Consider the following 22277-nt stretch of genomic DNA (forward strand, 5'->3'; position numbering starts at 1 on the left):
GGAAGTCGCTTCACAGGAAACTAAAGAGTGTAGAAGTTGGGGAACCGGCCCTTACACCAAAATGGATTCTGTCGTCTTCTATCAAGACTTGCGTGGTTTTTTCTCTTTATACGTTTTTATCTAGCCTAAGGCTCACGACAAACAAAATAGCAGCAAAATTCAAATGCGTGTGTTTGTTAATGGAAGAATTAGTGAATTGCTTTGCTATCATGTCACCTGTAGAAGCGGAAAAAACAAGAATGTATGCATATTGTAGCTTGGCTGTTAACATTGCACATTGTGGTACGTGCATAGGTCTTAACATCAAATGAGTGGTATTTTGGAATTGAGAAGGCAAAAAAATTTGTCTGACCTATTTCTGTGCCTGATACACTGGTGGTTTTTGTTGGGTTGTTTTGGTTTGGTTTTATTTTTTGTTGATTAGTTTGGTTTTATTTTTGAAGTTTGTTCTGGTTTAAAAAAGAAAACTTGCCCTAAAGCAGGTATAGCAATACAGGAGGTGTGCAGACAACAGCTCATTAGAATAGAAACTATCTGCGTATGTAATGGTTAATGGCTCTGTGTGGTTTGGAAATGAAAGCAATGACTGTGTCTCTGGGAAGTAAAGAATTGGGAATTAATCTGTTCTTAATGAAAAAGGAAGCAGGATACTGAAAGCTGAAGGTTGTTTTATTCAATGTCTATTTACCTATAGCTCATCTTCGAGGATCCTGTTACCCAAGGGTTCACAGAAGCTCAGACGGTTGTGGTTGTGGTTGAAGCCTCTGGTCATGGTGCTAGAGTGGCACCTAGTAATCCTTAGGGAGGTAACAGGGAGTTGCTTTATTTGTTGTCATTATTTCTGGGAAGATATTTAAATGCAGTCTGTACTGTTGCTGGGTACGCAGAAGACAAATGACAGCTACAGAGACAGAAAATGTGTATAAAAAACAATTGAGCTTTCACAAGGCTGAAACAAAGAGCGAGTGATGAACTGCAGAGTCAGAAATCAGTCCAACAGACAAATCTTTTCTCCGAAGCACAGTCATTAACTATGATCCTTGTTGCTTTAAGTTGTGGCACATGTAATGTATGTATTTCAAACTAGGAAAAAGAAACAAACAAAGTTTTGTCAAACTTGTGTCTTTCATCGACCATACATTTATGTTGTTCCTGTAAAAACTGTGAAGCATTAGTTAGGACATTTCTATGGTTTTTTCTTTCTAGAATTAAGCATGGCAGACGGTTTCAGCAATGTTCTTCCCTAGTTGCATTTGGTTTGAAAAAGAAACCATGTAGCTGGGTTCAGATGCTTCACATATTAGCCCATCCAATCTATAAAAAGTCAGTTTCTTCACCAGAGTGAAGAAATCAAGTAATGGCACCCCAGGCAGTTGTTGCAAGCTGGGGTACTATGACTACTCACTAATGTTGACACAATGTTGTCACAGCAAATTTAGCTCTTCATGCTTCCTGGCAAACCTAATTTTTCAAGACTCTTTATTCTTAAAAAATTAACTTTTTTTTTAAACAATATGGTAGCAGAGATGAAGCAGTGGTTGATCAAGAACCCCACTGCAAACTTGATTTGCTTTTGTTGTTATCTTGTGTACTCTAAAGGCAGGTGGTGTAATGCGCACGTGTCCACAGAAGAAAAAGTATATGTAATTATCAATGTGAGTGTAGTTCAATGGTGTAACTGGTGTAAATCCACTGCCTACAGATTTCTTTCCCAAACTCTTCTTGCTCCTTCTGTTACTGTAACTTTCCATATTTCTGCCAGCCAAAGGAAAGCATCTTTATTGCAGTTGATCTGGGGCAGCAGCGCCAGTGACTGGAAGAACAGCCTAGTTGGCCAGCTGGTTGGTGCCAGACAGACTGGGTAGCAGCTGAGATTTTAGTTGTCTTTTTCCTCAGAGGTTCTGCTATTTTGGAATACTTCATCTGGGTTTGTTCTTCAGATATGTAAGAGCTTAATTATCTTTGAGGTTTCTAGGCTGCTGTCAGCCTTTGAACCGGCAGGTTCATTTACCCAATTTTATTAGTGGGGACCAGATGGGAATGTTTGCAAAAGGCTTGTTACCTTAGTAGAACAAACTGGAAACCCCAGTGACCTTGAATGCACTTGAAGTTGCAGAGGTTTGATTTCACTTCTGGTCCTTTCCAAGGGCTGAGATGAAACACTTCAGTTGAATTTATTTTCTATTATTATGAGAATTTAAAGGTGATGTTACCAAGCGCTGTTTGAACTAACTGAAATAACTATGTCTCAGAGCAAGCAGGTCATTTTTCACTTATGTTGTTACTAGACTTTCAGTTGGATTATTTTTTCCAATTTAAGAATTCTATTTAAAAAGGCTTGAGCAGGGTAGAAGGGGACAGATATTACACAATTAACTTAAAACTTTAGCATGTGCAAACAATCAAGAGTATTTCAACAGTAGTGATACCATTTTTATTTTGAAGAAATGCATTCACACTTTCAAAATGCATGTCCTTCATGTGCAATAGTTCATGTTTCTGGGAGAGAAAAAAATTATTTCTGAAAATAAATGCCAGGCACAAACTGAAACTTTCTCCTACTATGCAAATGGATTCCTTGTTGGACTAACTGTCAATAGAGGATCTTTATGTGAGTGCTCAGTAAACTGCAAAGGTAGCAATCATTAAAGAGACCTAAGTGTTTTATCCATTTATAGTATATTAGTGGTGGCAACAAGACAGGTATTGATAATCTTATTTTGAATTTGACACATTCAAGTAAGTCACTGGATAATGAGCCCCTGAGTTTAATATGAAATGTGGAGATAGAAATGCTGAGTTCATGTATGCTTCTTGCAAAAGAAAGCTGGTTGAAGCCTTTCCCTTGAAGGGGACTGCATGTAAACAGCAGCAAAAGCATGGATCTGTTTATATGTATTGCTTTCATGATGCATCAAGAGACTGGCTTTGAGAAAACTTCAATATTGTCTACTCTTAGAAAATTACTTTATTAAGACAACATTATAAAATAAATGATCTGGTTGTACAAGAACTGTATGTTTCTAGTATATATCCCAGTCTCAAAATATAATCATATAGGAGGAGAAAGTAACACAAAATGGACTCTTATAGGACAGTTGGTGCAAATGTCCCAGCCAAATGCCAGATCAAAAATTCTTTTATTTTTCCTTTAATTCGTATGGTAAAACCAATAAGATATGATAGTGGGTTTTGTCTTCCCTAAAATACTGAATTTCTGTGATTGTAGCTGCATTTCTGTGATTGTAAAGTGATTCCAGGGCATCTCTGCTCTTCTTCCCTGGCTGAACTAAGGATAAAACATGAACTGTGAGGAAGAGCTGCAATAGAAGAATTTCCATGTCAGCTGGGGTGTAGTACTCTCTAGCAGAATTTGGTGTGTTTTCTAACCTTTATTAAAACAAATTTAAAAATTGGCTGCATTGCTGTTCTTTGGCTTTATAGGACTCATGAGGAATTTAACTTGCCTTTATGGCAACTGCCTGCTCTCTGCACAGTTCTGTATCCCTGTCTGCACTCATGTCCTGATGGCTCATCACATGTTAGAGGCAAATGGGTCTTATGCTAACATACAGTCTTAGTTTTTCTTACTCTGCTTCTTTTTGTCACGTTTTTGTTCTAGCAACTATTCCATAAAATTCAAAGGTATATTGAAGTTATTTTGGCAGCTGTTAGCTAGCCCATGAAATGTGCTGCAGCTTTAATGAGATCATATAGATCTTAATATATCCATATAATTATATATATTATATAATATATATATTTGCTAACTATTCACTCATTTGCCTTCTACCTCCTACAGTATTTCCACTTACACATATGGTGAGCACATAACTTTGGTGAAACGATCTCACCACCTGTTGTTTTAAAATAGCACAGATGCTTATTAATGGTCCTTCCATGATGCTGTTTATAGTACATGTGAAACCTCACTTAAAATACTGTGGATCATGTTGGTAAAGGATATTATTACTTCAGCAGCAGCCTTAAATTGATTCCTGTTCAGCATCTTAACTTGTCGGTCATTAGCAGGTAGGAGAGGGGTAAACCACAGAAGAGTCAAAACTGTGATGCTCATCAAGTGAGCTGTCATTGAATCCTTCACAGGGTGTTCTGTGGAAATGCCTGCTGCCTTGTGGATAAGTAGTCAACCCCAAGAGCTGCAAAAATCATGAGCACACAGATTATATACACTCGTAAGTCTTGTGCTCAGCTGAAATGAATTCCTTGAGGCCAAGCTCAGCAGCCCTTTCACACTTCACAAAGCAAGGGAAAGGAAATAATTGCAGAACTTAACCTTGACCAAGACTGTTGCCTAATATGTATATATTTTTTTGCCATAGAAAAGTAATTTCTAAGCTCACTAAATTAAGTTTAGGTACATAAATGTTCCATCAGTTCCTGTATTCTTTGTTCAATCTCATGAGTCACTTGTATTCTCAGTTTGAATTTCAAAGAATTTCTAGAGTTCTGCCTAATATTTCTGCTCTGTAGCTCTCTACATTTGCCTTGGATTTTTTATTTTTGGGGGATTTTTTGGGTTTTTTTTGCCTAACACAGTCAAAGAGGAAGTTAAAAATGTATTTCATCTTTGAAACCATGTATCTGCAGGCAGACCAAGAAAAATTTTTGATATAAAGGGTCAGTTTGCTAAGATGTAAATGTGAAAGTGCAGTCAGGTTAAACAGACTCAGCTACTTTCAACCTTACCAAGGTGCCCACTTGAGGCACAGAAAGTTCTTGATATCTGTTTGATGCTAGTGAATTCCAAGACAACACTATTATACACTGAAAGAAATACAGAACATAAAAAAGGAACAAAAGATGTTTCATTCAAGTTTCGCAAAAACTCCTCATAACTAGTAGTATGAGTAGCTCTGGATTTTTTGTGGTTTTTTTTTAAATGAAATTTGAAACCTTTTTTCCCTGTGGTACATGACAGATGGCATTGATTGTTTGAGTTTAGTGTTGCTAATAAATTAAAGAAATAGTTGCTCACACTAGAATGGTGACTGTCAGATGCCAATTCCAATTCTATAGGATGGGAAAAAACCTCTTCTTGTTCCAGGAAAAAAAGCTGTGGTGTATTACAATGTAGCTTGTAAGAATGTAAGTCTGTTATTAAATAAAGATGGCTGGCAAGATTCCAGTAAAGGATGCTTAGAGAAGTAATGACTAAATTAGGTGGAGTAATCATCTTTTGATACAGTCTCCCAGTGTTTGGTGCTCAGCATTGATTAGGAGTTCCCTGGGCACAAAGCAATGTTTGCACTATTACAAGTAATTGCAGGAGACATCTTGTCCTTGCTGCATGTGTTTGGTTGATCTGATTTCTGTTCACAGGCTCCACAGTATCCTTTGGCATGATTCAGAGCATGTGGAGTGTAAGGAAAAAAGTCTCTTTGTTTTCCCTTAAAATTTGTTGCCTCGTGGTTTAATTGGGCGCCTTTTTAATTGACATGATGTGAGTAATGTTAAACAATTGCTTCCTTTTCAGTTTCTCACGAGTCAAGATTGTCTGTCACATTTTTTTCTCCAAAACAGAGTTGTCTTACTGTATGCACCCTTTCTGTACATATGAACTCTATTTCATATTTGATTTATTCTTTGACACTGTTTTTATACTTCCTGACAATTTATTTCTGACGTGCAGGATTTAGAAACTTTATTTAATAGTGCAATAATTTCATATTTATGTCCCTTTCCCATTTTTTTCACTATGTATATTTTTGTCCAGTTACTCGTTACATTTCAATTGGACTGACCTCCTGTGTCCCTACGAGGTTCCTTTTCATTGTAGGATCAATAAAACAATATGTTTGCATGACATTAAGGTACTGGTGCCATTAGCAGGAGGCATAAAAGTTGATAGCTGGATATCAAAAATGCATTTTAAATCTAGGAAAGTACAAACTGTAGTGTGTAGCCTTACAGAGAAATTCAGTCATAAACCCTTTCTTTGTTTAGTATTACTCTTGTTTTAAAGTAGTTGGATGATGGCAGCTTTACTGGGTTAGGCTAACATTTTTGAGCTCAGGCATAAGAAACAGAAAATAAGTGAATAGGACTTGTTAATGCATATAAGAATTGGAGCATGTGAAAATAATTCAGACTCTAAAAGGCAGGCATAATGTGAAACACTTTATATAAAAAACTCCAAAAACAAACCACACAAAACCAAAAATAGACTGCTGCATTTTAAGTAACTGTTATTTGTAAGGTCTCGTGGAGTCAAAGCGTGATAAGAGATGTGAATGGAGTCTGCATAAATATAGAAGCTGTATGACTTGAGAAAGAGACATAACTTATCAAAATGATTACAGCATGCCATTAGAGCCTAAGGGAACTACAGCTTTTTGTCAGTGAAATAAGCCCATTTTATCATATGCTTGTTTGTATACTAAGCTAATAATGTTTACAAACACCAAAGCTTTTTCCAAGCAAAGTATTTGGCCTGAACAGGGAATTCTCTTAAGTTATTCTGAATAGTTTTAGGTTTTATGGAACACTTTCCCCTCCCTTTTCCTGTGTGTTTAGTTGCCTGCAGGGACTATAGGTGCTGATTTATTGAATGGCAGCTATAATATTGTATGATAGTAAGAATTGCATTGATGCTAGTGTCATTCACTCTAAGTGACAATAGGCAAAAATAATGCCACCACTGCTACGTGTCCTTTTAAAGTCTAATTTTTCTCTCTATACCTAATGTGGTACTACTTGACTAGGTCTGACTGGGGCAATGGCAACATTGTCTTCAGTTTTACAAAAGCAAAATCCCTGCTACATGGTGAAAAACAGGTGCAAAGCCTTCAGTCATCCCCAACTCGTGCACAAAGCATCTCCAGAACAGATAAAGTTTGAATGGGTATTTATAGAAGATGAACATGATAGCCTGCACCCAGAGGAACACAGATACTATATAAGAAATTTAAGCATGTAATATCACTTCCTCACTGATACTTCAGCATTCATTACATGTTCATGTAACAGTAGGCTTTTAATATTAGCCAATAATGGGGAATGACTTCATTAGCATTTAAGGAAGGAATTGAAAGTGTTTTGCATGGTATAATTCATTAGCTAATTGTCACTCTAGAAGATACTTTTCAGCTGTACACTCTGCACACTTAGGGAATTGCTGTACAGACCAAAGAGCAAGAAGAAACACATTTTTGTTATCCTCCTTTTCTCAGATACTGGAGAAATGTATTATTTATGTGACCCCTTTCATCATCTCAAAATACTTTTCAGCACTTCCATTTTCATTGACAATATTTGGAAATAAGGGATGAAAGCTGTTATTTAAATGTTGTTTTCCTACTGTTCTACAGCCAATAAGGCTGCAGATCAGGGAGTTACTTATGCAAGTCTCCAGAGAAAGGTACTGATTTCTAATGACTGCTGCAGCACGCTGACCCGTGCTGTTTCCTTCCAGGCAGAAAATTCTCTTTCCTTTCACTTTTGTGCCTCATAGAAGCAATTTTTGAAGACCATTCATCCGTTACAGACTGCTGCTCTGCTTGTTAAGCAGTGTTTCTAGTGGGATAACACACTATGCAAATACATTTTGTGTAAGTTTTCTAGGTCTTCCAGGTCCACTCTTTGCATTTCTGTTCCTCCATCCTCCTCTAGCTTTCTTGGTTTGGCTAAGGCAGGGACTGGTACTCATTTTGCAAGTATAATTTTCTACTATAAATTTCTGATTTTTTTTTGTGTAAAATTTTTGTGTTTAAAGTTCTGCCTCTCTTGGTAGCACCATATTTCTTAACTACTGTCTTGAACATTTATTTGGAGACTAGCAGTTTACACACCTTAAATAACTACATATGATTTCTTAAGCCAGCTACAAGGCAGAATAGAAAGAAAACTTTAGCAGTGTTCTGAGGTCAGTGTCCTAATAAATGTTCATCTTCCTGTGGTGGTTTGTTGCTTTAATTTCCTACTGCAGTGGGAGAAAAAAAGAGTGCAGAAAGCATCCTGAGTTTCCTCTGCTTTCCAGACTTGTAATCTGAACGTTGTGTATTTTTTGAGCCTCAGGCAGCACCTGAGCACTTCATTTTGGTGTCCAAGCACCTTTCTGGCAAGTGAGCTCTTTTGTGCAGCTCCTCTTGAGAGGAGCAGTTGCCTGTGTCTCTGTGCTTGATAATGACTCATTACACTCTCAGGGCTGCTCTTCAGTGTCATCTTTCATAATTCTATTCTTGCATGAATTTTGGTGGCAAGGATGGAGTTTCTGAGTTTGGGTGTTTTTGTTGGGTTGGATTTTTTTGGGGTTTTTTTGGGATTTTTTTTTGTGTGGCGTGGCTATCAGCAGGATTAGAGTGGCACTCTGTTCTGAGATAAACAATGTCTCTGAATTCTGCTGAGGACTAGGACAGTTTTATGACTGTTAAACTGTTGTCAAGGGTTTTTGTGCATTTTTTACTTATGTCAACTTGTTCTTCTGAACAAGGCAAAACTTGTTCTTGGAATTGTTGTGGGTTAGATGCCATTTCCCAGTAGGTGATTTGAATGTTGTTTAGAAAATAAATTCTCCTTTTAGAAACCTCTTAGATATTCCCATCACAGTTTACCTGTTTCTCCTTTGATGTGGCTGCTGTTGAAACAGGCCAGATTTTTAGCTAATTTGTCTGGCTTTTCTCTGTTCAAATTGCTGAAAACAGTGGAAGCTTTCTGTGCATCCTGCATCCTGTGATACCTGTCTTTCAGCTAATGTTGTTTCTGTGACATTCTTCTTGAACACATAATCAATCTGCCATTTGTTCTGTTGAAGAAATTTCACCTTCCCATCCCCCTTTCCGAAGTATTCCTACTCTGCTCATGGAGCAGTAATTTCAGTAAAATGTTCTACTTTATCTCTGTCTTTAAGCATATTTGAAAGCCTTGTTCAGGAAAGCAGAAATATTTTGGAGTATCGTGGTTTTCATAGTAACAGGTGTAGATACTTTCAGTAGTTTTACTTTCTACATGTGGGTCTTTTTGTGAGTGATGTGAAAATCCATGATAAGTCATAATTTAGCACCTTAAGTTTCTGGATTGTCCCTATATAATGCTAATTTATAACGTAATTAACATTCTGATAACCATGGCCAAAATACTAGACTTTAATTTTGTCACCAACACTCCTCTATTGTAAGAGATCCTTTTTTAAGTAAGGACATAGATGTGGACAGGTTGGAAAATTGTTAATAGGAGTTAAATATCGCCAGAAGAATGGGAGGGTGGATCTAATATATGTCCTCCTGGATAAGTCAAAAACATAAAATCTAAATTGTAATTGTGTACACATAATAATGTTGATGTGTCAGTTTTTTGTCCAGTGGCTGACTTTTTCTCTCTTCTTCCATATGAAGTACCATCTCTGTGGAACAATTGTGAGCCCAATGTGAGTGAAGGAGTAGTTTCTTTTTTGAAGATTAGTAATAGCAAAATTTGAGTAATCCGAAGTAAAGGTAGCCATGATCTCTGCTCTGAACTTTTCCTCTCCTTTTTTTCTTTTCTGCATGTGTATGTATTCCTGTATGTGTATTTGGGTATTAATTAGGTGCTTTTACAGTTTGGGCATAAACACCTCTTATAAGCTAAGGAACAAAGGCTTGTATTGGGTTTTCATACAGATTTCTAGTATACTCTCTAACTAGCCAGCTCACTAAAAGCCAAAATCTTATATTTGTCTTGAAGGCTGTTTTATATATATATATATATATATATATATATATATATGTCTCACCCAGCTGATGTATCACTAAAGGGAAAAGTATTCAGAGACACCTGAAAAGATACGGTAGGATTAAACAGCAAAGGATAAGGGTTTATTCCATGCAGGAGCAGCCTTTGAAAGCTTAACAGCAAGCTAAAGAAAGAGGCATTAATTGTGGGAAGTTAACATAAAATGGGAATCAGAAAAGATGATTTTTCAAATCCTTTCAGCTACTGAAAGCATTGAATCAGGCTCTTGGGTTTAAAGTGATCAAGAATAGAGATAGAAAAGAAGCCTATTAGGGATAAAGTAAATTTGTTGAAGTGGTTGTTACATACCTGCTCACAATCAGCTCTGTAAAAAGAGTCTCTTCTGTCCTACCCTTGAGGGTGGTTTTAGACACATTTGACCAAAATTGTTGGTTATTTAAGGTGGAATGAATTACATCTGAGAGTGAGCCAGCATTGAAGTCAGTATGTGGTTCTATAAATAAAGAAGATTGCATGCAAGACCTTGCTGAATGCTGGCTTGTCTGCTAACTGAAAGGGCTAACTTTTACCAGTTTAATTCAAGTTTTATTCATTCAAGCGCTTGATTGTTCAAAACCTAACCAAAGCAGAACACCTGCTACTTTCTTTTTGTATTTCTCCTTCCCTATTTGCTGATTAGTTCCCGAGCTTCACATCAAACTTGATGAAAACATAATTCTTACTTTTGTAGTTATTTGCTTGATTTCACTTGGGAAATCTGCACACAGCTATATCTGACAATAGCCAGTTACTCCTGAAGGATCCTTTATTGTCCTCTGAAAATCCTTTTGTCTCTGAACACCAGAGGAATAAACAAAGACTGGAATAAGCTCTAAAGTACCAACTGAGTGCCTCACCATGTGCACCTGGGTGATCCACAGCATACTTACCTGCACACATGCATGTCCTTTCCATGGAAACTGGAATGGGGATGCAGAGAATAGGAATGCCTAGGTCCCATCCTGACATTTAATCATGGCAAATCTGCAAAGTAATTGTGAAACATGCAACTTTATTGTTTGGTGTTACTGACTGTTATGTTTTGCTGCATTTTCTATGGGCAGACTTTTTTTTCTTTGCAATTTCTTATCATTTTTAAAATGACAAAAGCCAGTCTGCTACTTGCACTGAGTAATAATTCAAACCTTTCATTTGCTGGAGCAGATCTAGTAGGATCTATCAGAAAGAGTGGCTTAGCCCTAGTTTTCTGATGAAAATACCAGTTTTGGCAAGTACTTTCTATTTCCATAATTGCTTGGAAGAGGATGTACTTGATGCTTTCCCATCTATCTGAAGCTGAGTAAAAAGTACATATTTGCAGTTACAAGACTTACCTCAACATGCAAACTTGCTGCCAGGTGCTTTGAGGAGGCTGAAGTGTCTTTTTGAAAAGACACTTTTTTCACCTAATAACTGAAATAATTTTGACTCCTTCCTCAAGCTTCCTGGGAGAAGACATTGGCAAGAGGATTTTTATATTCAAGGGAGATTTTTCTACAAGCCTTTTATGATGTCCGCTTATTTCTATGGAACTTTTGTGGTATTCATCTCCTATTCAGATGGCATGTGTGACCAATTTTCTAGTCTTTTTCTCTCACTATGTGTATATATGCTACCAAAAAGAGTGGAATTTATTTGTCCCACATTGTTGGATAAATTTGATTAAAAAGCCCAATACTGTCACTCAAATTTAAATTGAACTGTTCACCATTCCTTCTTCCATGCTTATGTACTGTCCATTTAAATTTTTTTTGGAATAGCAAGGAAATTACAGAAGTCAAAAGAAAGTTAATCTAAGATCTTCTACAAAAAAAGGGTGAATGTAGTGACTTAGTTACCAAGATCTGTTGATCTGATAAATCCCAGGCAAAACAGTAAAAAAAGCAAAACTGTGAGTGTAAAGTATATTGAAAGACAGGGTTATAATTAATGCAAATCACTTATGGTTAATGAAAAAAAAAAATCCTGTCAAAGAGACCCTGACATGCTGGCTTTGCATATTTTGGAGGTTACAGGAAATACACTATTAAGCCTATGTTACCCAATGAAAACTGAAGTTGATGTTATTTCCCCTATGCCAGGCAAACGCAGTGGTAGGTTCAGCATTCAGATGTGTTCAGTTCATAACTATGAATTACTCACTGCAGCCTTTTTTGTAGCTGTCCTATATTCTATATGTGTGATAACTTCCCAAAAAGTACTTCATAGTGCTGTTTAGATCAGTACTGGCCTAGAGTGTAAGCAGCTCCTTCTGTGTCCATTGTGAAAGGATTCCTAAAAGATGGAGTGAAGAGTCTTGCCTCCTCAGAGAATACCAATGACTATCTATTTGAAGGCAAATGCATGGGGTTTTTTCCCTTTTTTGCTCTGTCTCTGCAATGGTTTGCAATATTTGTGAGTGTTCCCTTACCTTTCTGTCTCTTCTGACTACCACCCTCTCCCTCACCTGCCCTGCCAAGAAATAAAAGCAAGAGGGAAGTTTTTCCTACAGCAGAGAGCAGAAACAGAATTCAGAAGTGCTCAAAAGAGCTGTGAATATCTGGAGAGCTGCATGATGTCATACAGCTTCTGTTTTGTACCAGTTGGAAAGAATTGTTTTCCTACTGATAACTTACCTTGACACAAATCTTTCTTTTGAAATAAAACTCTGAAACCAAAGAAATGCATACTAAGTTTACTTGTTCAAAAGTGTTGGTACTCAGAATATATAAGTATAGAAAATTTCTCCACAGTGTCTTAAAAAGACCTCTCCCTAAGGCTCACTAAGAATGTTTGTTAGAAGAATTCAAAGGCAGCACAAAGCAGTTTAAGAGTTCTCCCTGACCATCTAAAAGACCTGCATGACTAGTGCACTTTTGTCTGTTTACATGTAATTGTTCATTGCAAACTTATATAATAAATCCACTAAAATGGTCTCTTTCTTGCTGTAAAACTGTCAAACTGTTGAAACACTGAAACTGGACATCTCTGTTTCTTTCCATATGACTCATCACTTTGTTTGCGTCATTTAAATGTTTTGTACCTCATTAATTTCTTGTCATTATTTTGTGTGTCTTGACTCTTTCTACTTTCAGTCAGAGCATGCTGACTGGGTCTTTCAAATCAGTTCTTGAAATGGGCATATGAAACACAAGATGAAGAAATGCAAAGAAAAAGCTCACCAATTATAATGAGTAAGATCTTTCAAGGAGTCTCTGAGAAGCAGCTTAAAAAAATAAAAACCACCAAAAGAAACCACTAAAAAATACCCAAACACCAAACAAAAAGTCCCCAAGCCCTCCCAATTTAGAAAATACGTATTTTGCGGTGCTGTGTCCAGAACACCATATGAGAGTTGCTTTTGCAGAATCCTTTGTTTTCAGCCTCTAGCAGTTCCAGATTACTGTGTTTGTATCCCTCCTCTTTCTTCTTGTTTTCTCTCTAAGAGTAAATATGAAGATCATTTCTGGTCTCAATCCATATGTCTGAGTGATTGTTTTGTGCTATATAGCTACTACTTTTTTTCCTAGCTTCCTTCACAAATTGCTAGTTTGAAAACAAAGGTGTTGAAAGTTCATAATTGTGATATACTGATGAGGAAACCTCTCTACAAAACTGCATCATTAAGTCATTTTTTTTTCCAGATGTTGTTAACAGATACAGTTTCTTACTACTTCAAAAATTCTTTTAAAAAGAAAACCTTATTTCAGTGCCTGCTTGCCCAGTGTGTTCCAAAGGCTCACTTGCGAGCCAGTTTATAAAGGAGATCGTTGTTCTGCCTCTTGTACTATGCTACTGAGCTTGTAGGTATAGTATGTATGTAAGACTTTATTAGATAGAATAGTATAAATATTAAAAGAAAAATGCATAGCATCCTTTAAGCTATCATCAAGCTGAAGGCCAGAGAATGTGTTCTTGCAAGTTTAGGAGTTAAGTATGCAAATCCTCATTTTCTCTTGAGAAATTACATAATTTTGACTGTATTGGTAGAATCTGATGAGAATTCAGCCAGTGAAAATTCTCCAGTAAAGTTAATTAAGGCTGGTATCCTGAGAACACTTTGCATTAATTTTGTATCAGATTATACTTCTACTTTCTGCAACCTTAATTAATCAAATTTTAATGGTTAGTCAATCCATTGCACAGTTTGGGGCTTAAAAATATCAAGGGGTATGTTGCTAATTGAATACTGTTATGTGGGAGGGGAGGGATAGGTAGATATTGGTCGCCTTTTCTAAAGGGGAAGTAGATTGTGAGCAGAAAGCAGAGAAAGACGAAAAGGGCAGCTGGTCCTTCAGGACAAGAAATGGCAGCAGAAGAGAGGCAGCAGAGTAATTAACAGGTCTTTCTCCACATGAGAAGGTGGCCTTTACTGTGCCTAATTACACAGACAGTAATTTAAAACATGCTGTCTTGTCTCACAGTTGGATCTTTCAGAGCCTGGCTCATGCAGGCAGCCTCCTGGAGTCACAGGCCTGTAAGCAGAAACCCAGGTAGTCTTTGCATGATACCACAAGCTGAGAGGACAGGTTTCTTGTGTAGAGTTCGAAGTCTCATCCTTTGTGGATTAATGTTGCAGTTTAATCCTTTGTAGATTAATGGCCTGTAATGTTACCGTTTTCCATTGTACCAGGATTCAAAGGAGTATCAACTTCAGTGTAAACCTGGGCTCCAGTAAGCAGAAAGCTAAAATCTGATTTTACAAATGCTGTGCAGTTGTGTGATTAGACAGAAAATATTTAGTTACTTGTACTGTATGTCAGGAACGAGCAGGTCTGGAGCAGGCTGTACTAATGTGAGGGAATCGTCTTGCCAAGACACAGTTGTGTGTCTTAGTTGAGGGCTGTATTTCACCTGTGACATGGTGATAACTTTTTAAATTCACTAATCATGGATTGTTCCTGTACCCTTCACTTCTCCAGTGCTTTTTATGCTGGATTCCTGAGCCAAGAAAATATCTGAGAACTGCATACAGCCTTTAGGAAACAGAATTCAAGACTCTAATCTTTCCTATTTTACTTAAAAACAGTAAGTATCTAGAACTGCTGGCCAGACTCTTTGTATTTGTGTCACCTAAGATCTGGTAACGAGGACTTTCTGATCTTGAACTTGCTAAGAGGCACCAGTGTGCCATCACAGTCATTTGGACAGCTGCTGCAACAGGGATATATTGACATGCCTACTCAAGTTTAGTAGAGAACACTACAGAAAACATGAGACTGGAGCACATCATGAGCAAGCAGGGACTGCAGGAACTGGGCTTGTCCAGCATGAAAAGGACAGTACAAGGTGTAACAGCACTACCCATGGAGGCATTGTGGAGATGTTATAGACTTTTCTGGGAGTTCTGCAACAAAAGGATAAGCAGCAATGGCCACAATTGCAATAAGAAATTCCGGCTACGTGGAAGGAAAGTCTTTCACTTGGAAAATGGCACAGCACTGGTTACAGCTTGGCATAATGCCTGGGCAACCTCCAGCCTTGGAGATACTCAAAATTCTTCTGAGTCCTTGAGCAGCCAGACTGTTAGCCTGCCTAACCTCAAGTGGTTGTTGGACTTGATGGCCTCCAGATATCCCTTCCAAAGTTTTTCTGTGATTCAAAGAGTGGTGGCTCACTCAGTGTGCCTATACAGACCTATCAGTCCTGACTCAGAGTTCGGGTTTAACTCAAAAATCTGTGTGGAGGTAGGGAAGAAGTGGATGTCACTGTTCATCTTCCACATAATAGCTTCATTCTATGGAAGGAAAAGACTTGGAACCCAGACTGTCCTCAGTCTCAAGGAACCCATGAACAGAACCATCAGTATAAAAGGTATGTTGAAACTGGTTTTCCAGCACAATTGTTTTCCTTCTGATCCTGTGCCTTTTTGCAGATGAGGATGCCTAACTCTGTAGTCTTATGATTTGTATGCTGAAGACCAGGAAACCTCCACTTCTGGATCATGCTCCTTAGATTAAGTGCATTGATTTTAATGATCGCTGAAGTAAAATACATGAGCAGTTCTGGAAGTCCTCTTAGCTTTTGTTGTTATGCTTAAGATGAGCTTTTCCATCACACAGTGCTTATTTCACAGGAATAAGCTGATCAAGGATCATGACACCTAAGAGTGTCCAAATGCAGCAGAGTAATGCTCAAGTGCCAAGATGAAATGGGTCTCAAACTCCTACGTGTAGAAGAGAGTGGTGGCAAGCTGCTTTTCTCCTGAACCTGCAAGACATGACCACGGCCTTTTTTGTGAAGAGATGACTTCTGTTTTCCATATGAAGTTCTTAGTGAGACAATGAGATATGAATATAATAAGCAATTCCATATTTAGGTATTAATGACTTTGTCATTGTTTAATGTACCTTACTCTGGTGCAGAAAAACACAGATATGTGACAACAGGCCTTGCAAACTAAATTTATCCTTCTATAAAATCCACCCACGTGGAAGATATTCAAGAAAAGCTCCATCACATGCTGAAATCTGTGAAACATAAAAGAACCCTGGGAAGTAAATTAATTTAAATTAATAACAGTATATTGTTCATGTTGTACTGGGAGGGAATGACACAAGAAACCACATAAATCCATTAAAGAGCATGGAATTTCAAGACTGTTTGGGGTTTTTCTTGTGTTTTGGTTTTTGGTTTGTTTTTTTTTTTTTTTAATTGTGAATAATGTCAACATTATTCTAGGAGACCCTGTAGCTTCTTCTCCTGAAGTGCATTCACTTTGAACAACTGCCAAACTCTTTCTGTACAGTTCTGTTAAGGAAAGCTAGTAAGAAATATTTATTCTGGATAGAGAAAACACTTTTTTTCCCAATTCTCAGGGAAAAATGTATATTTGGTAGTAACGTTGCTAGTGGCATAATATGAAGCAAAGCACTTTGTATAGAGCACAGGGGCTTTTTTATTTATGCATGCTGCACTATTATAGTTTATACTTTGTTTTTTCCTATTTGTAATTCTTGCTTTTTTATAACAAAACTGTCATTGGATTTTATCTTCTAAATTCTGTCCTTATCTATTTGGTGTTAACCATGATTAGCACAATGTTTTCCAGTCTTCTTCAAAGGAAATAGAAATACCCTTGTGACATAGCATGTTTCTGGATCTGTGTTTTAAGAAAAAATATATTCAGCCTTATAATGGCATAATGAGAGTAATTTTCTTAATGAAGCATGTGAGCTGACTTGAAGTACTTATTCTTCTAGATGTACCTCATCACAATTTGTTTCTAAGAACCTTCTTACCTAGTATGAAGGTAAGACACCTTACCATGGTGTCTCTGGACTTCCTCTGCTCTATTACTGTTGTTTTAGAGTTCCCAAGATTAGTAGGAAGAATGCAGGAAAAAATAACATAATATGAAACTGAACAGAGCAAAAATTACCTGAGTCTCGTATGGTTTTGCTTTAGAAGACCTGCTTGATACTCTTGTAACATCTAAAAGACATGATGCTGTGCTGCTTCATTAAAACTTCATGCAGTAACATTAGAGCTCAGTGGAATCTTTGATTACCTGCTTAATAATCAGACTAAACCAGTTTGCCTTTGTTGGCAGTGTAATCATAATCTCTATTTAATCAAATTACAGGTGGTGGTTTGTTTTGTTTAGCTTCTCTGGGTTATTTTTTCTTCAACTTGTCATTTAACCAGAAAGTTAACTGGTTAAAATTGTTCCAGCTAAACTTCATTGGGTAGGAAGCATTTGTTTGGTCTTGTGTGTGATGAGTGGAAGAGGTGGCTTGTGTTTCATGGAATTATAGAGAGTTGTTTTGATTTTTAATGATAAACACCCCTCCCTTCTTTCTGCTTATATTCCTAGCATGAATTTGGTGAATGCCTTTTCCTCTTCTGCTGTTTTTATTGAGGATGGCATAGCACTTAATTTATTCTTGTCTTCATATAATATCCTCTTTTGATTGTAAGACTCAGAGAATTTGTGCATGTTTACATTTTCTCAGCAGTCCAGTTGTATCTTTTTTAAGTATTTCTTTTTGTGGGAAAGTTTTAATTAAGTTTGATATTACTTTCTATTGAACCCATTAACTTTTGAAGTCCCTTAAATGGCATCCTGAAGTAGGCCAAGCAAGAGGAGAACTTATGAAAAATAACTTCAATGAACCTAAGAATCATCATGTTATGTAGTGTGATAGATTCAGGCAATAACCAAATTTGACTTTACAGATAAGTTTGCTTCCTTTGGCATACAAGTCAAATGGCTAAAAGACTTGTAGTGATTCCTAAAAATCATGTCACATGTAAATAATTTCTGTCTAGTTACAAATATGTAAATCCTGTAATGACATCATGAAAAATAGCTCTGTGGAAAGGAGGGGACACATGTCAAGACATGTGGATTCAGCAGTGCTTCACACAGGAATGTAGCACCCAAAGTTTGAGAGTCTTCATCCAAAAGTTATCTCTGGGGAAAAAATCTTCTATTGCAGTTAGCCTTACAGATTCATGATATATTTTTTTTTTCCTTTCAGTGCTTTGTATGTTTAAATTTTTATATTTCATAATTCACAACAATTTTTTTTAGATTAATTGATTTTAATATTTGAGTGCTAACGTTTGAATAATCCTTACAGGGAGTTGAGCAAGAAAAGCAGCAACGTAGAAAAGGGAGAAAATATTGCTTGGTTCTGAAAGTCATATTTAAAGATATTCCCCACAAAGGGTTAATAAGCAAGTTACTTACCGGGGGTAGAAGCATTTTGTGAAGAAAGATTTAAAAGACTTTGAGGCTGAGCATGCTATAGTTAAGATGTGTCTTATCAGAATGTTATTTCATTCAGACTGCTGAAAAGCTTTTCTGAACTGAAGATACATCGCCTTTCCATTTTTATCTTGGCTCTGAATTCATTGGAGTCTGATGAAAACAAATATGGAATGTTATCTGCTGTGCAAATATCAGTGCTATTTGTTTGAAAATACTGGCAGTGTTTCTACTGGATCATGAGGAGGCTGTAGGTATAAGGTATGTAGTAGCAATGGAAAATTTTGTTAAAGGGGAGGGTAGAAAAGATGATTCTTGGTGGTTGAGATAGCAAATTTCAAATTCATTGCACTAAAAGTTAAAATTTGCTTACCTAAAGGATACCTGTGGAGTACATGTTCAGTGAAGCTTTTAATCCAGGTGTAAATAGGCAGGTTAGAAAATGTGGGCATTAATTGGTTAGGAGGAGAAAAAAAGGTCTTTGCCTTCTCTCTCCTACCCCGTGATATTTCTTCCCCTAATGTTTTTTACAGTCTGGATGAACTTCTGATGAAGATGAAATCTAAGTGGGGTTTTTCTTCATCAACGTTTGGTCTTGAAATTTGCATTTTATCTTCAAATTTCATGGGTAGGGTCTTACATTTCAATGTTACATTAAGTCAAATTTTCAGAAGTGATAAAAGGGCTTGCATTTGGTAATTTATTTCACTACTTAACCCTAAATACTTTTACAAAGGTTAGTTCATACTAATTTCTGAAGCATAAGGTTCTTAATAGTATCCCATGTTGGTCATCTGAAACTTAGAAGATAAGTCTCTATATACTCTAATTATTCATGCAAACTTTGCTTATGGGCAAATGTTGTCTTTTTACCTATTGTTCTTTTGGAGTGTTTACTTTATGAACAAGCTAATCAATGCTTAGACTAGACCCAAAACCAAACAAGTTGCCTCTTGCAGTGTGTTTGCATTCTTGGGACTTCTGGCTCTTCTGAGAGGCATTAGTTCAATTGAATAATATGGTGTAATCTTGAAAAAAACCTTGTAATTTAGTTTCAATAGTGAATGCGTTCTTGGAAGTAAGTTAAGTAACTTCTGTTAAGTTTGAAAAGCTTCAAGTATATACTCCTCTCTTACCTTTCTTGGAACAGAAACCTTAAAATGTCAAAGTTAATCTTGTGTTAATATTATTTAAAATAACAGAAGAGATTCATTGTCCTCTCTCATGTAAAACAGGACTACAGTCTTGGGGAAAAACACATTGATTCTGGTGCTGTAAAAGTCACAGCTACAGTGATCATGAGCAGTGAGTTTTTCTTGGTGTGTGATGGTAGAAGCTGGTGAGTAGAGAAGAGTGCCTTCCTCTCTATCTCTCATGGTGTTAATGTGCTTATCCACACAGCCTTTGCTTGGAAAGGGCCTGCCTCCTCTCAGCTGGGAGGTAGCAGGGGTGACATCCTGACGGGGCTGTGATTTCTAAGTCTTAAGTGAGGGAAAGTGACAGAAGGGCAGTCTCAGCAGTTAGTGGAGTTTAAGGAAGACTGGAAAGCACAGTAAGTATTTATGGTCGTTTATAGCCACTGAGTATCTTCTGACAGATAGGAATTTTGTTGCTGGGTAGGTGTTGGCAGTGAGGTGCCCTAGAGGCAGCCTCTGTGGAGAAAGGCCAGGGCTGCCCCATGCTGGACACAGATCAACTCTGCTCCATGGATTTACTGCAGGATGCAGCTGAGCCCCTCAGCCAGGACAGTGGTGTGTCTGGGAAAACATATTTAAGCAAGGGAATAAAAAAAACTAAACACCCAGGTAGAGGAGAAGTAAAGATAGTGAGACACAGCAGAGGGAACACAAAGGTTGCTGGAAAAGGAAGAAGTGGATGTGTTGCTCCAGGCCCCTGGAGGAGACCACAGCAGGGTAGATACAGAAGCAGGTATTTCCCTGCCAGTGTGTGCCACACCAGAGCTCCCTGCTGTTTCCTGAAAGAGCTCCAACCCACACTGGAGCCTGTGGGAACAGCCCATGGGAAGGACCATGCTGGAGCAGGGGAAAAGCATGAGGAGGAAGATGCAGCAGGACCATCAACTGTTGGGGAGTGATGTGACTGCACATTCCATTCCCCTCCCCTTGGGCTGCTGCTGGGTGCTGGGGAAGGCTAGAGCAGTCAGAAACTACAGAAGTAAAGCTGAGCTTTGGCATGGGGTGGGTGAGGGCAGGTGGGGGACTGATGTGGAGGGAAGGTGTTGGTTTAACTTGTCTTTGTTTCTCACTGTCTAAACTGTTTTAATTGGCAGTATGTTAGTTTTCCCCAAGTCGAGTCTGTTTTGCTAGCACTCATAATTACCACAATATCTCCCTGTTTCTATCTCAACCCCCTGGTTCTTTACTCTTTCATCTTGCCATCATCTCCCTTGTCCTCCTGTTGAGATGGAATGAGAGAGCAGGGTGAACATCAGCCAAGAACAAGTGGTTCTTTAAAGCTAATTATTTCACAAATAAATAGACAAAGGTGTGGGATGTAAGGCAGTTCTCTTACAGCTTATGGGAAATCTACTAAGCTTACAGATTCACTAGTATATATGTCTAGATGAAAGTAGTTATACAGATGGAGTGAATATTTAATGATACCCATCTCAGCAGGTACACATACATATATTTACATGGGTAGATAAAGTCACATTCAAAGCTCTCTAACCCTGGACACTCAAACTGTTGCATAGGAACATAACTGGTCTCTACCAGTTTTCTCTGGTGTTATGGTCCTTCATGTTTTTCTAGGTATAAAGGTGGATAGTTGTACTTGGGATGGGATAGAGGCTTACAGATAGCTGTCAGCATCCCAAGATTTTTGCCAGGAGGAATGACAGCTATAAAAGAAATAAAAATCAAATAAGTCTCATCGCTATCAGGAGACACTTCAAGTTGATTTTCTTCCTGCTCAGTCTGAGAGTCCATTTGGTTTGTTTTCATGCACTTTTTTACTGTGTTCTGCCCATATTTCTTTTAATTGTCTCCCAATTACTTAATTATTTTATTCTCTTTATTGCTAAAGTTTAGCTTTTACTCAAACAAGACACTCCCTTAGTTACTATGAGATGTGGGTTTTGTTGCCTTAGATTTTGAGCAACATTTTTTGTATTTTTACCTTTTTCCTCTGAATTTATACCTGTAGCTTACCTTTTATGGGGAATATGGTATCCAGGAATTCACATCTGTGGGTGCTTCTTGCTCTTGAAGGGTGTTTCCCTGTGCCAGGATTTAAGAATTGGAAGTCTTAAGCAGTATTCTGCCCACATAAGCATTCTTACTGTAAGCAGACAGCTGGTACTTCCTTTCATTATCCACCAGCAGGTAGTAAAAAGGAGGAAATCTGCAATTTGCATGGCCCTGAAGCTCAAGTAAGGTATTCAAATACAGATGGATTATGCAGTCTGACAACATGAATTCCTCTCAGGAATTTTGTAAGTGTTTCTGTAAGTTCTCCTGTTTCTGCTATACCTGTGTGTCTATGCTCATAATCAGAAAACATGGCTTACACTTTATTATATTTTATTGAGTTTATGCATATGGCAGGAATTGTATGTTCAAATTCTTCTTAGGCTTTTCTGACATTACTTAGTGGCCAGAAACTTCTGTGAAAGGGAGAGTTGCAAGGCAGAATTAAGAAGTTGAGCTGCAGGAAATATGTGTTTGGTTGAATAATTTTTCTTGGCATGAATATAAAATGTCTACTGTATGTGGTTTCTAATAGGCCATCTTTTAAAGTTATTGAGCAATTTGTTAGGGTTGTCTGAAATCAATGAGCTGTGTGAGAGTCCAGAAAATTCTACTTTGTTTATAAACTTCCATCACTGGCTTGT

At 37.5% G+C, this 22277-nt stretch overlaps 1 protein-coding gene across 2 annotated transcripts in view; it reads left to right on the plus strand.

Annotated features, from left to right (window-relative positions):
* Positions 1-22277, plus strand: part of PKIA (cAMP-dependent protein kinase inhibitor alpha) — a 43888-nt gene that overhangs the window by 1294 nt on the left and 20317 nt on the right. The gene's annotated exons all lie outside the window — the stretch shown is intronic.

Source organism: Passer domesticus, chromosome 1 (assembly GCF_036417665.1).
Source record: "Passer domesticus isolate bPasDom1 chromosome 1, bPasDom1.hap1, whole genome shotgun sequence".
In the NCBI taxonomy this organism is placed as follows: domain Eukaryota; kingdom Metazoa; phylum Chordata; class Aves; order Passeriformes; family Passeridae; genus Passer; species Passer domesticus.